The 12312-nt window shown below is 43.0% G+C and overlaps 1 long non-coding RNA gene across 1 annotated transcript in view; it reads left to right on the plus strand.

Annotated features, from left to right (window-relative positions):
- Positions 1-6258: 6258 nt before the first annotated feature.
- LOC129737009 (uncharacterized) overlaps positions 6259-12312 on the plus strand; it is a 208567-nt gene continuing 202513 nt past the window's right edge. The window contains exons 1-2 of the long non-coding RNA XR_008734310.1: positions 6259-7052; positions 7935-8015. This is a non-coding gene — a long non-coding RNA (uncharacterized LOC129737009). The remainder of the gene's footprint in view (positions 7053-7934; positions 8016-12312) is intronic.

The following is a 12312-nucleotide window of genomic DNA, read 5'->3' on the forward strand; positions in this document are numbered from 1 at the left end:
TTGCTGCTTTCTGGAGAGTATTATTAATAAAGTTCTCCATAGCAGAAATGGGACTCTTTTAGAGCTCAGATAAGGTATTTTCCCTGTTAAGCAGCTGGGCTGTTTGGCTGTGGACAAATGCAGTGATGAATGACGGGTCAAGGATGGAGCAGGCTGATTTCTTTCCAAGCTTGACCTTGTCTCTGGTCTGACAACTGAAATGACAGATGCATTAAAAAGTTATTTATTTAGGGGAGCTGCAGTGCATCGCACCGTTTGCAAGGTAGCACCTAGTTTTCTAAGAATGTTAGAATAAAGGCTGCCTGAGCCATCCCCTCTGTGCCTGCCGATTGGTGTACCGCTCTCTTTCTGCAAGCAGCTGCTGTGAAAGCAGGCAGGCTATCCCGTACATTTGTCAGTGATATTCTGTGAACTGAAAGGCAAAAATGGAGCAGGGTCCATGCACAGTGGCACGCTGCTGCCAAGCAAATCACCTGCATATCTGCAAATCACCCTCCTGTGGAACAGCATTAACTAACTATGAAAATGCACCTGAAGGTTTCTGGGCTGTTAAAGGCCCAATGTTCTGGATAAAATGGAACACTGAAGATTAAACAACTTCTGCTGTTCAGCTTCTTACAGCCTCAGTGCACTTAGGAGGCTTTATTTTTTGTGACTTCGGGATTGTTTCTAACTTGTGGAACTGTAGCGTGCTTCAATATTCACTATAGCTGGAACTAAAGGAACAGTTTTGCTTTTTACCTTCATATTGTGGGACATGTGGATGGAGGGGTAGCCAAGCTACATGCCACAAGCAGTCACACTTCATTTTTGGGAAACTGATTATTGCTGAAAGGCAAAAGACCTCAGCCTAAATCTACAGAAAAATGCATGCATAACCCTTCATATTCTACATGTGCCTGCCTAACCTTCTGCTGCAAGTATGAAAGCTGTTTGTGTTTTTTTGAACTAGACCATTATTTAGAAAAATAACCTTGTCTATACATGAAACTGCTGGGCATCATGTTATATCCTCCTGATGAGAGCTATTGTATGGATTAATTTGTAAAGCAAGGTTCAGGAAGGAGGCCATGTGCCGTGACTCTGCATCCTTTTGGAGTATCGGTTGAGTTTAGATTAAGGAGCACCATAGGAAAACCAAGGAATTGTCACTGAGAAATTCAGTAAGTCTGTTGACCTCAACAGAATTACAGCAGTTGATGCCAGCTCTGAATATAGCCCTTCTTCCATTGCCATGTCCCCTCTCCCAGATAAAACCCCTTTGAAACAACTGCAGCAGAAATTGTGAAATGTATGCAAAAGCCCATTTTGCTTGACAGGACTGTTGGAAGAGCTGGATATTGGTGGGCATCCAACTCACATTAACTTCAGTGGCAGACTGCAGCCATATTCGAGTGACTTTGCAAGTCCTTTCTATGACTTTCCAATTCAAATTGATATGTGCAGTAAATCTGCAGTATCTTTACAGTATTTCATATGTCTGTTACTTTCAGAGGTCTAGTGGCTGGGTCTAGTACGTGGATGAAGCTTGCCTGGAGGCAGCACCTGCAAGGTTTTTCCAGCAGAAAAATCAATGATCTGGTATAAGGAATGATTTTGTGTAATACCAAAGAAAAAGAGTATCAGCTGTGCACTCCAGATACAGTATTGACTGCAAGTACACTTGTTCATTTGTGAGATACAGAGAATTCCAGCCAAGGCTAGGAAGGCTCGGCTACGCTGCTCCATAACGTAGCTGTGACTCCTATTGCCTTCAGAGGGGTTTGGATTGGGTTGTAAATAGGCAAAATGCAAACCCGAATTACCTAGCTACGGAGGTGTGTTGTCCAAGACCCTTCTTCTTCTCCTGGTGTAATATAAGCATGGCAAACATCAGAAAAGTTGCTCAGAACTAGCAGCATCAGTATTTCTTGACTTAATGTGAGTGGCCTCAGGTGGTGAGGGCTCGCTTGCGGTTCAGCAAGGAAAAAAACTGATGTCCTGTTCCTGTTTAAAGGTTGGATCTTTACAGTTTTGGGTGTTTTGGGGGAATGCAGGGTGTACAACAGGCCTAGGCTAGCTCTTAACCTAGCACAACAAAGGCTGGGGGAGGGGCGGGAGAAGGTATGCTTTCCACAATGGCCTGTTTAAAACATTACAAGCAACCTCTCTTCCATCATGAGTCCTGGTTTAAAACTACTGCCCTGGGGCATAAAAATCAACTCCTAACAACTTCCAATGGGACCACTATTCCATCAATGTTCCCATCAAATGTTGACTCCATGATTAATATTCACCCTCTTTCTTCGTTAATCATCAGTCTTCATTCATTTTTTTGTAACTTCCCGCTGACAGGGGTAGTGTTCGTAGAGCAGCTGGTAGGGAAAACAGAAAGAGCTGAACTGCTGTACACAAGCTGCGAAGGGAAAAAGCCATCTCGGTGCAGTGTGTCAGCTCAAAATGATTCCTAAAGATGCAATTTTTTTCCTAGTCCTAGAAGCAGTGGGGCTGAATTTTTTATAGTCTTTGTTAGATGGGACCTTACGATGACCCATGATTACTATTGTAACTGGGTTTGTACTGTTTTCCTCGAGTGTCATAGCCCCCAGTAATTTAGAGCAGGAACTACAGTGATGCAGAACAAACAGTCAGGATTTGGCTCATAAAATTAAATCTGTCCATGATCCTAAAATAGAGTTTTGCAATTAACACTTGCACTGTAATTTGTGAATTGGAAATGTTACACATGAGACTGAATCTCTTCCTCACTGCCCAGCCTATGAATTGAGACCAGTTATTGCTTTTTCCCTTGTCCTGTCTCTCTGGGCAGTTGAAATTGTCCATCCCGCAGAGGGAAGGCTCCCTGACTGTTGTCCAAGACACTGTTTAAACACGTAAATTCAGTAGTAGGTATGTTTGGGGTAGATATGCACTCCTAGACTAGATGCTGGACATTAATTTACTTTCGAGAAAGCAGTATGGCACTTTCTGTTTGCTCTCAACTCTGATAACTTCATACAGAGATCTGGAGGTTGCATTCCCCAGACTTAGACTTTATCCCTTGAGAAGCTTTGTAATATGTGCTTTGATTTGTTTGATAGAAATGCTGAATAAGGTGTCCTTACCATTGTGATTGTGGTAATATAAGCAAAAAAGAAGCAAAAAAAAAAAAAGACAAATACTTGAGTTATAAAATCTAGAGCTTGGTTTGGTCCTCTCAGACATATCAGAAATTCTGTATGAATCAATATTTAGGTCAATGAGTTGGACATTAAGTCAACGAAGTCAAAACTCACAGGACAATCTTGCAAGTAAGAGGAAGATTAGTTTGTTATGGCTTTTTTTCCTAATCAGTTGATGGTACATGTGTAACCAGGTCCCTCAGTGTAGATTTGCAGCTTGCACAACTAATGGCAGTCACACATCAGTGACGGAATGGCTGACAGGACTTTGCTAGGGGTCTGTCTTCCACTTCTCCAAGAGAGAAGGACCACCTTCAATCTCAGCTTTTCTTTATCATTTCCTTTCTGGGATGATTTTATTGCACTGGCGTTTTCTGCCTCTTTCCCATATAGAGCACGCTTCTCACAAGTGTGTCGTGCTCAGGAGACGTGCTGGAGCATCCTGCCTTATTAGAGCATGTTTCCCTTCTGCTTCAGACAAGCACAGAGAGTCATTGGTTTGGGTAATATATTTATTCATCATCCACACGAAAAAAAAATCTTGCCCTGTGTAGCTGTAGCATTCATTGACTGGCATTAACAGTGAATGCATGTGTACTTCCATACATAGCAAATTTTAATGCAACTTTTCTGGGGAAAAAAGAAAAAAAGCCACACAAATGGGTTTTGTTTCCTTGTACAGAACAATATTGCCTCGAGTGCAGGGCTTGTACTTGTTTGCTTATTTTCTGTTAACTTTTTTAGGATGAATCTTTATCATTAAAGATAAAGCTAATGAGAAATAAAAAGTTGCTCAGTATAAATTGCATCTTTTGCAACACAGGTGAAGAAATAATTGAACATGGTAGAGTTCTGGTATCATTTGTGAAAGCATGATAGATTCAAGGAAGGTCAATAAATAGGTAACAAAATGACACTGTTGTAGTGCTGGGCTGGATAAGCACCCACTGTAACTTTTGCTGTTTCAGTCAATCAGAAATGAACTTTGCTGCAGAAATAATTTAAAAATGCAGATCTCAACTGATTTTGGATTTTACACATCTTAAATTAGAAAACTTTTAAGTTGCACTAAAAGTGTTTACATTTTATAAACCGAAATTATGCTAAATCTTCATTATTTTTTCCCCTTCTCTTCTAGGCAGAATTAAGTCACTGCTGTAAGTGTTTAAAAGCTTTCTCTATGTTCCTAATATTTTTTTTTTCAACAACTTAAATAATGATGCGCAGGTGTTACTTAATTTTTCTCTCTGCCTTTATTTTCCAAGTTGTTTACCAATATCTTTTCCAAACTTCCTCTACATTTTGAAACCTCATTTGCCATTAAGAGAAATGAAGCATTAAAAAGAACAGTGAAACATTTGGATATGATTCTGTATGGGGGAAAAAAGGGCAATAGCCAGGACGTAATTATAGCTTTCACTTCATAGCATTTGATGAAGTGAAAGAAAGGATACAAACTATATTCAGCTTTCACTAATAGTATTTAAAATTGGTGGCAGAAACTTTACATTATCAATTGAAAGCATTGCACAGGAAGAATTTTGGGTTTGACTTTTGTTTATGAAAATGGGGGTGGTGGTGTATCTTGTATAGTTTTTATTCTTTCTTCACCAATTCCAGCTTAAATGTCAGTATTGGAAGATTTTTCTCTCACAGCCTTTGCTTTTCTGTCAGTTTTGTGCCTTGATAGTTCCTGTTTTCAAATCTAAGGCGATTTGTCTGGTATCAGAGAGAGACGAGTCTTTTACTGGTTTTTATTTACTGATGCAGAAGCAAAAGGATATACTGTTGCTGTAAACGCATGCACAGACTGATTACACACCATCTCGACATCTAATTTATATACTCCTTCCTTACTAAATTAATGTGAACAACTGCAGAAGCCTGCTAGGAATGTGCAAGTGGCTACATTTAAATGTTCTCATTTTTGTACACAAACTGTGACCCATATTTGAAAGTGCTTTTCAAACCGTAGATTGCTAAGGGTGTGGAGGTTGAATAGCTCCACTACTCAGCATGCCCCTAACGTTTGTGTAAGAGATAAGCGAAGTTCGTCCCATTGTTTTAGAAGAAGGCGAAAATCACCGGTAAATTTGGACAATCCAGCATCAGTGTTCTCATTACCGCCTGAGTGTGGCTATTTATTCTTTAAGCGATGTTTTGGGTTAGAACGATCTTCTTTTCTCTCATTTGTATCCCGACAATTGTCAGCTGCCTGGGCACTGGCTTCCTAAATCTGCATCCATCTGCAACTTTCTTCAGGGAAGTCGCTTCTGTCCTAGCATGTCGCTATGGATCAGTGCAGGGTCCTGACAAAACCCTTTTTCTTTCTCTCATCTTTGCCTCAGCTTCCCCACTTAGAAAACCAATAGGGCTCCATCTCTGCTATGCAAAGTGATTAGGGCTTAAATGAAGAAAACCATGAAGGTGTTGATGCACCCTCATTTCAGCAATGATACACCTTTGTCCTATGGGAATAGTGTCGTTTTAAACGGCTTAAGCTCTTTTGTCTTTCAGAGCTATTAATCACGTTTTTGCATTCAGAAAGCAGTTGGAACAGCAGTAGGTAGATAACTCCACTTACTTGTGTGAGGGGTCCAATAACAGATAAAATAGCATATTATGCCTTTAATTACTACAATTGTAGATCACATTTCATGTTACTTTTTAGACAGGAAATAATAGTGGGGGCCTACAGGGAAATGTTATATGCTTGCCCTCCTCCATTACCCCAAAGATTGCTTGCTGTAGCATCAATAGCGTGAGTAGGAAAGGTCTCCAAAGGACAGTTTACCGGCTCACTCAATCCCCGGCTGCAGCAGCCGCTGCTAAAATAAAACAAACATCAGCCACGATTAGCCATGCAATGGGAAGGGTTGCCATTAGCTGAAGAGGACAGTTGTTATACCCAAGTGTCTGGACCTTGGAGACTACCCTTGGCTGGGCCTGTTCGCTGCTCTTGTCTTGGAAGAGAGCTGGGAGCGTGGCACCGGCTGCCAGGCAGGGTGGTACAGCTCTGGCGGGGCTGCTTGGCTCGCAGGGGCCGGTGAGCCCCAGCACCCTGGGTGCTTCTGAGAAGGTAAGGCACCAACTGCAGCCTTACCAGGGAGGGAACATGTTCAAGGGAATAAAGATAAGAGAATTAGTAATAATAATTTTTGTTGGGTGTTTACTTTTGAAGCGCAGGGCTAGACTCCTTAAGGAGGAGAACAAAACTACCCTGTGAATACTTCCCTATCACCAAGAACTGTGAGTACAGAAAAAAAACACATCAATGCTCATCAGCAAGGGCAAGACCTTTACGTCAATGTTCATTTGCAGAACAAATGTGCTGCGGTATCCTCCCTGGGGTTGTAAATATCCCCTTTGTGCTCGTGCAGGAAAGGCTGTTGCCCGAGGTGGATGGGTCGCCCTAATGGGCAACCTGGCTTAGTGTAAAGGGAGCCCACCAGTCCCTTCCTCCTTGCCCATCACCCTTTTTCAGAAAACTCAAATACTGTCTAAGCACCATCGTAGTAAAGGCTGATCACCGGGCTCTCTTTATGGTCCTCCTTTCCTCACGTGGGGCAGCAGGGGGAGAGGTCTCACCACCCTGGCCCGCAGATGTGTATTACTGGAGGGGAGCCGGGATGCTCAGCAATCCCCTCCCCCCGCCCCCCAGCTCACCTCTGCAATTGCAGGGCCGGAGCACAGCGGCAGTTACCCTGCAGCAAACTGGGATAGGAACCCAGAGCACACCAGCGATTGTGCTGCTGCTCGGCGGAGCTGCCTTACCCAAGGAGTGACCCACCTCTTAGTAAACGCCACCCGACCTGGAGCAAGCGTATGCAGCTTGCACTCACCGTGGCAAACTTGTGGTTCCTCTTCATCTCTCTGTGGGAGGATCGGAAGGTACCGGTTTTATTTTCCTGCTAAGCTGCTTTAACCCAGGTTGCTGTGGGAGTGCGAAGCTCTTGCATTTATCACCATTAAATAAGAAGCAGTAAGCTCTTGGCTATGCTGTGAAGAGCTTGCCTTTCCTGGGTAGTAAATCTGCAGTAACTCTCTCTTACAGTTTTATTGAGGGTTGTCAAGTGTTTATTCAAAAGGCATTTCCGTGCATTCAACAGTCTTCTAATCGGGCAGTGAGTGGTAATGTTCTCTCCGGACAAACTGTTACTGCTGTGGTAAAATTTGCTCTGTTTAGTCAATAGACTGTCCACGTTGGGAATTTGCTGGGTGGAGAGAGGAAGCAGCACTGTATTGGCATACGGTTTCTACAAAATGGAGTTTGAACTATGTCACTTAGAGAATCAGCTTTCCCAGAACGTCTGGAACGTGTCCTGTGCTGTCTCAAAAAGCACTGTAAGACAAGAAAACCTGTAGAGAGACAAACCTTCATTCAAGAATGCTTGTGTCACGCTGGTGTCCACCTTGTGTGGCATGGCTGAGCTGAGCCCAGGCAGCCACCCAGTCCTCATGACAAGCACTACGGAGGTGCCCATTGCTGAAAGTGGCTGCTGCTGCTTGCTGGCCCCATGCAGCGTGAGCATCCTCCACTGCTGTGTGCAAGGAACGTTTAAAGGTGGTCTCCACCTTTAAACATAACAGAACCTGTTAATTAGCAGCGTGGTTTAGAATGAAATCCTTTTCTAGGGCCATCTGGAAACCTGGAATGGGCACTGGGAGGAAATGTGTGTGTGGGGGGGGGGGGGGGAGGGTGAGGTTGGAGGTTGGCTTGATTTATTCAGAGAAAATAAGTAAATTTTGCATTTGCTCTGTCTCTTCTTTTAGCTACTGGTTGTTGGGATGAAGGCGTCGGAAAGGAAGTTGTCAGATGAAGGGGATTGGAAAGGATTCGGCCAAACTTGCCAGGTAACAGTGAGTTATTTCGGACACAATAAAAGCAGGCTCACATCTGGATAAGGTGTGACCTACGTGTGGCTGTGTCCCTGCCCGCATCTGCTGGGCTCTTGTGTCTCTCCTGCTGCCAAAGCCTTCTGCCTGCACGGGATGAGCTCCTGCTCCTTCCTCAGAGGGAGTCAGAGGAGGAGGAGGGGTGGTTCAGCCATGCTAATCCAATGTGCACCTGGACAGCTGGTACTTCTCGCAGTGCCTTCATTTTAAAGCTATCCATCATGCTCAGGGGATCACATCCAGGCCCTGAATTGCAGAACTGGCACCTTGGGAAGTGCTCAGCTGTGAAAACTGACTTGGCAGGACAGCTTTGCCATATGAAAAAAAAATGCTTTGACTTTCTTATTTTTAAATGGTAAGGTAAATGAAAGAGGCTGAACCAACTCGTAGGCATTTTCAGTGGCTATATGGCCCTCCTGTGTCCTGCTGTTGGATGGATACAGGCAAGTCTGACCCAGGTGAATAGATTCAGTACAGATGGGAATGGGCAGACTTGCATCTGCAGACTGTCACATCTTTAGAGTTGGCCTCAAGTGTCATGTTGAACTTCAGCCTTCTATTCACGTGTGCGTCTCCGTGGCAGAATGGATCAGTGAAAAAAAATTCAGGCTCTTAGGTCAGAGGTGCAGACTTTGGGGCTGAGGTTTGATCATCACAGGATGCTATGGTGCTCGCAGATGAGAAGTTTGGGCCGATGTGATATCAGGTGCAATGGGTCTTAACTTCTAAGTTATTTGAACGCTGTGCTTTAGGATCTGTACTGCCATTCAGGTGAGGACAGCTTTTTGAGGGACCAGCTGACCTCAACCTGATGATCTGGAAGTGAAATGAAGTTATACCAAAGAACAGCTGATGAATTTTCCCTGGTTTTATTCCTGGTACTTTAGATTGCATTGGTTTAGCAATTTGCAGGAGTGGATTGCATAAAGATAATAGGAGGCTTAATTAGTGTGCAAAGTGCTTTGAGATCTTCAATGAAAGGTGAAATAGATGCAGAAAGTTATCTTCCCTCCTCCTCAGAGGCTGTGTTTCAGTAATGCATGAAGTGACCCCTAAAATATAATATTAATTCTGCAAAGCACTTGGGAGTTCTGAATCAAAGGTGCTATGCAAATACATTCTCACTTTCCTTTACCAGTCCGTTTAAGCCAGCCAGTCCACCATTACCGGTGATTCTCATTTAATCAGAATTCAGCCTTCAAATTTTCTGCAAGTCCATAGATAAATAAAGCAGCAGCCGTAGTTGATCATTTATTTATAAATCTATTTATAATCTATGTTTTGCATATTAATCAAAACTACTCCATGTGGCAATTCCTGATTAAGAACCATTTTTTTTGTCTCGTCTCTCTTGCCCCTAGATAATATGCAAAGAATTAGATTAGAAATAGTTTTTATAAATAAATTATGATAAACTCCTGCTTTATTTATATACTCAGACAATGGTGCCACTGTTCCAAACACTGGATTTCTCTTTCCTTCTCCTCCTCTTCCCATCTCCCTGCCATGTTGTAAGCTACATTGGTTGTGGCACTCAGAGTGGTCCTTTAAATGGGAAATGTTTGATTTTTACATGGAAAAATGCCGCTTCCTGACTCAGGTGAGACAGCCCCGGGCCTGACCTAAGGCGGCATTGTCAGAAGGAGTTGAGGAGTTCAAGGTACTTCTTATGCACACAAAAACTAAAGGGGGGGGAGAGTGTATAAATTGAGAAAACATCTTGCAAATTTTGGGGCTGGAGAGTGTGACTTGACGGGCGGTCAGGAGGCAGAAGTGTTAGAAACAAGGGAACAGAGAAAAGCAGCTCTGAAAAAAGCAGGAGCTCTTTGAACCTGTCCTTGTAGATAAGGACTAAATACAAACTGTTTTTCTAAAGGTTGATTGGATGAAGATGATAACTGCAGAAAGCAGGTAGCTAAGATCTTGATGACGGGAAGCTCTGCAACTGGGCAGCATCTCCCATGTTGCACACTGAGCTCTTGGGCACCCCTGGAAAATGCTAATAGCACATACTCCCTTTAGCTTTAGCGGTAAAAGGGCTATGTCAGGACCTATGCATTTGTGAGTTGCCGTACTGCATGAAGCTTCTGATTTACTGTGAGACCTGACTGTTGAGTGCCAGCAGTACACAGGGTCTGGGGGGCTGTGCTTTGCACCCCCATTGCCCAGGCATGATGGGTCTCATCCAGGTCCAGCCCCAGCACCTGCGGGCTCCTCCTCTCCCTGATTTTCCCTGAAGCAGGCTGCAAATAGAATGTAAACCAAGCTGCCTGGATTTTGTCAGCGTGCCCAGCTCCCCGGTCCCGGTGCCATTGCCATTTTGCAGGGATGCGGCTGTTGGCAGGGTTACACCGGGCTTCAGCTGTGCGGTGTAGGGCCAGGCTGGATCTGTTTGGGCAAACTGGGATGCAACCGGTGCGCGGGGCTGCTTCCATGGGAGGGTTTTGGAAGCTGCCTTGCACCCTTCAGGAGCAAGTATCCATTGAGATCAGTGTCTAGCTATACTTCTTGTGTCTAGCTAAATGAAGCTTTGATACTGTGCAGTTAATTCTATCAGCAAAATAGTCCTCATCTATAAAGGTGTGTCTAGCAGCTCCTATGTACAGTCAGTTGAAGTGTATATATTTGAAAAACAGTGAACTAGAGTATGTTATCGTATATATTTTTATATATACAATTTAATATATATTTTATATATGAATATAATTAAACACTGATAGTATCATATGTGCTGCATGTTTGATTTGGCCATGGTGGGACTAGTCAAATGTTTAAATAGTTTTAATTTAATCTAGGGGTTTTGGTTATGTGCATATTACCTGTTGTGTAAGCATTTTAGATCATTATGGAATACAAATGTGGCATTGCAACCAGTTGGCAAGAATTGAGGGAAGTTACCAGATAGCGTTAAGTCCCGGAGTCATGTGTATTTGTGGTACAAATCATGTTTCTAGCCTTAAGGGCTGAACGGAAAAGGTTTATAATAAAACCTAAATACATTCTGAGGACAGGAAGAAAAAGAAACAAAGGGAAAAAAATCCCTGAATTTCTTAGGTCATGATGAAGGAGATCAGGAATTAGGGTATGACCAGGGCTGGGATACTTGGCTTCACTTCCTACTCCTGCCACCTACTTTCTGTGTGACTTTGAACAAGACAATTTTCTTTGTCTGTGTAAACTGGGAATTATAACAACTTCCTATGTTGTGGCAATCTAAGAAGACTAAATACTGCAGCTACAACCATATTATTTAAGAGAGAGTTTTGGATACAAACAGATAACTTTGAAGGACTCTGCCATGCACCTGAGATCTCTTCAATCAGCTATGAAATGCAGCAGCTTCTGGGGTGGGACATGGCATGCCCTGGAATAAGAGCTGTCACGTTACAGAGTAAATGTTTCTGGAGAGTTGGTGTTACTGCAGCTTGCCTGAAGACACCAACTAAAGGATTTCTATGTGCACACTTGAAGAAACTGAACTTGTAAACACAAGAGTTTGGAGTTGAGTATTTATTCCTGTTTTGTTGCTCTGTTTTGCAGAGGTAGCTGCTCAGAAGTGGAGGCAATACGGTATCAGCTAGTCAGAATTTAACAGATCTCTAACACAGAGCAACAAATGTCTGCTGAGGGCCATTCTTCCACCAATCTAGAATTCATAGGTGAAAAATACTGAGCTAGAATAATGTTGAGGAGCAACTTTAGGCTAAGAATGTTGTCTGAAATTATTTGTTCAGCTGACTGCTGAACTTTCATTTAAACAAGGGCTGATTTAGAAGAGCAGTGAGATACTGTGGTTTGGGCTTTCCACTCATTAGTGCTCTGTTCCTCTGGCTCCCGGCTTGCAGCCTTACACGTCTTACGTGTAGCACTATGGCATTAGCCCTTGAGTACCTGATGGTGTGTAGGGCACAGCGTATAGGGCCAGGAATGCATGCCCTGCTGTGCTTTATCTTGCTTAATGAATGCTGTTCCTTCAGTGACTTTATTGCCTTCTGTGTGTTCCAGGTTCCTTAATTACTTTCTGCTTGGCAGACAAGATTCTTTCATTTTTTATTTTTGTTAAGTATTACCAGATTCCCCCAACATCACTATCCGCAGGGAGAATGTCATAATAATTGAACCACAAACAAGCTATATGAAAAAGAAGACAAAAGGGACAAATTTAAGTCATCTCTTCTTTTACCATCAAAAAAGAAAAAAAAGTAGAACTGGAGGCTCAACTATGTTCTTCTACCTTTAGAAGAAGGGCATGAGG

This window comes from Falco cherrug, chromosome 10 (assembly GCF_023634085.1).
Source record: "Falco cherrug isolate bFalChe1 chromosome 10, bFalChe1.pri, whole genome shotgun sequence".
Lineage (NCBI taxonomy): Eukaryota > Metazoa > Chordata > Aves > Falconiformes > Falconidae > Falco > Falco cherrug.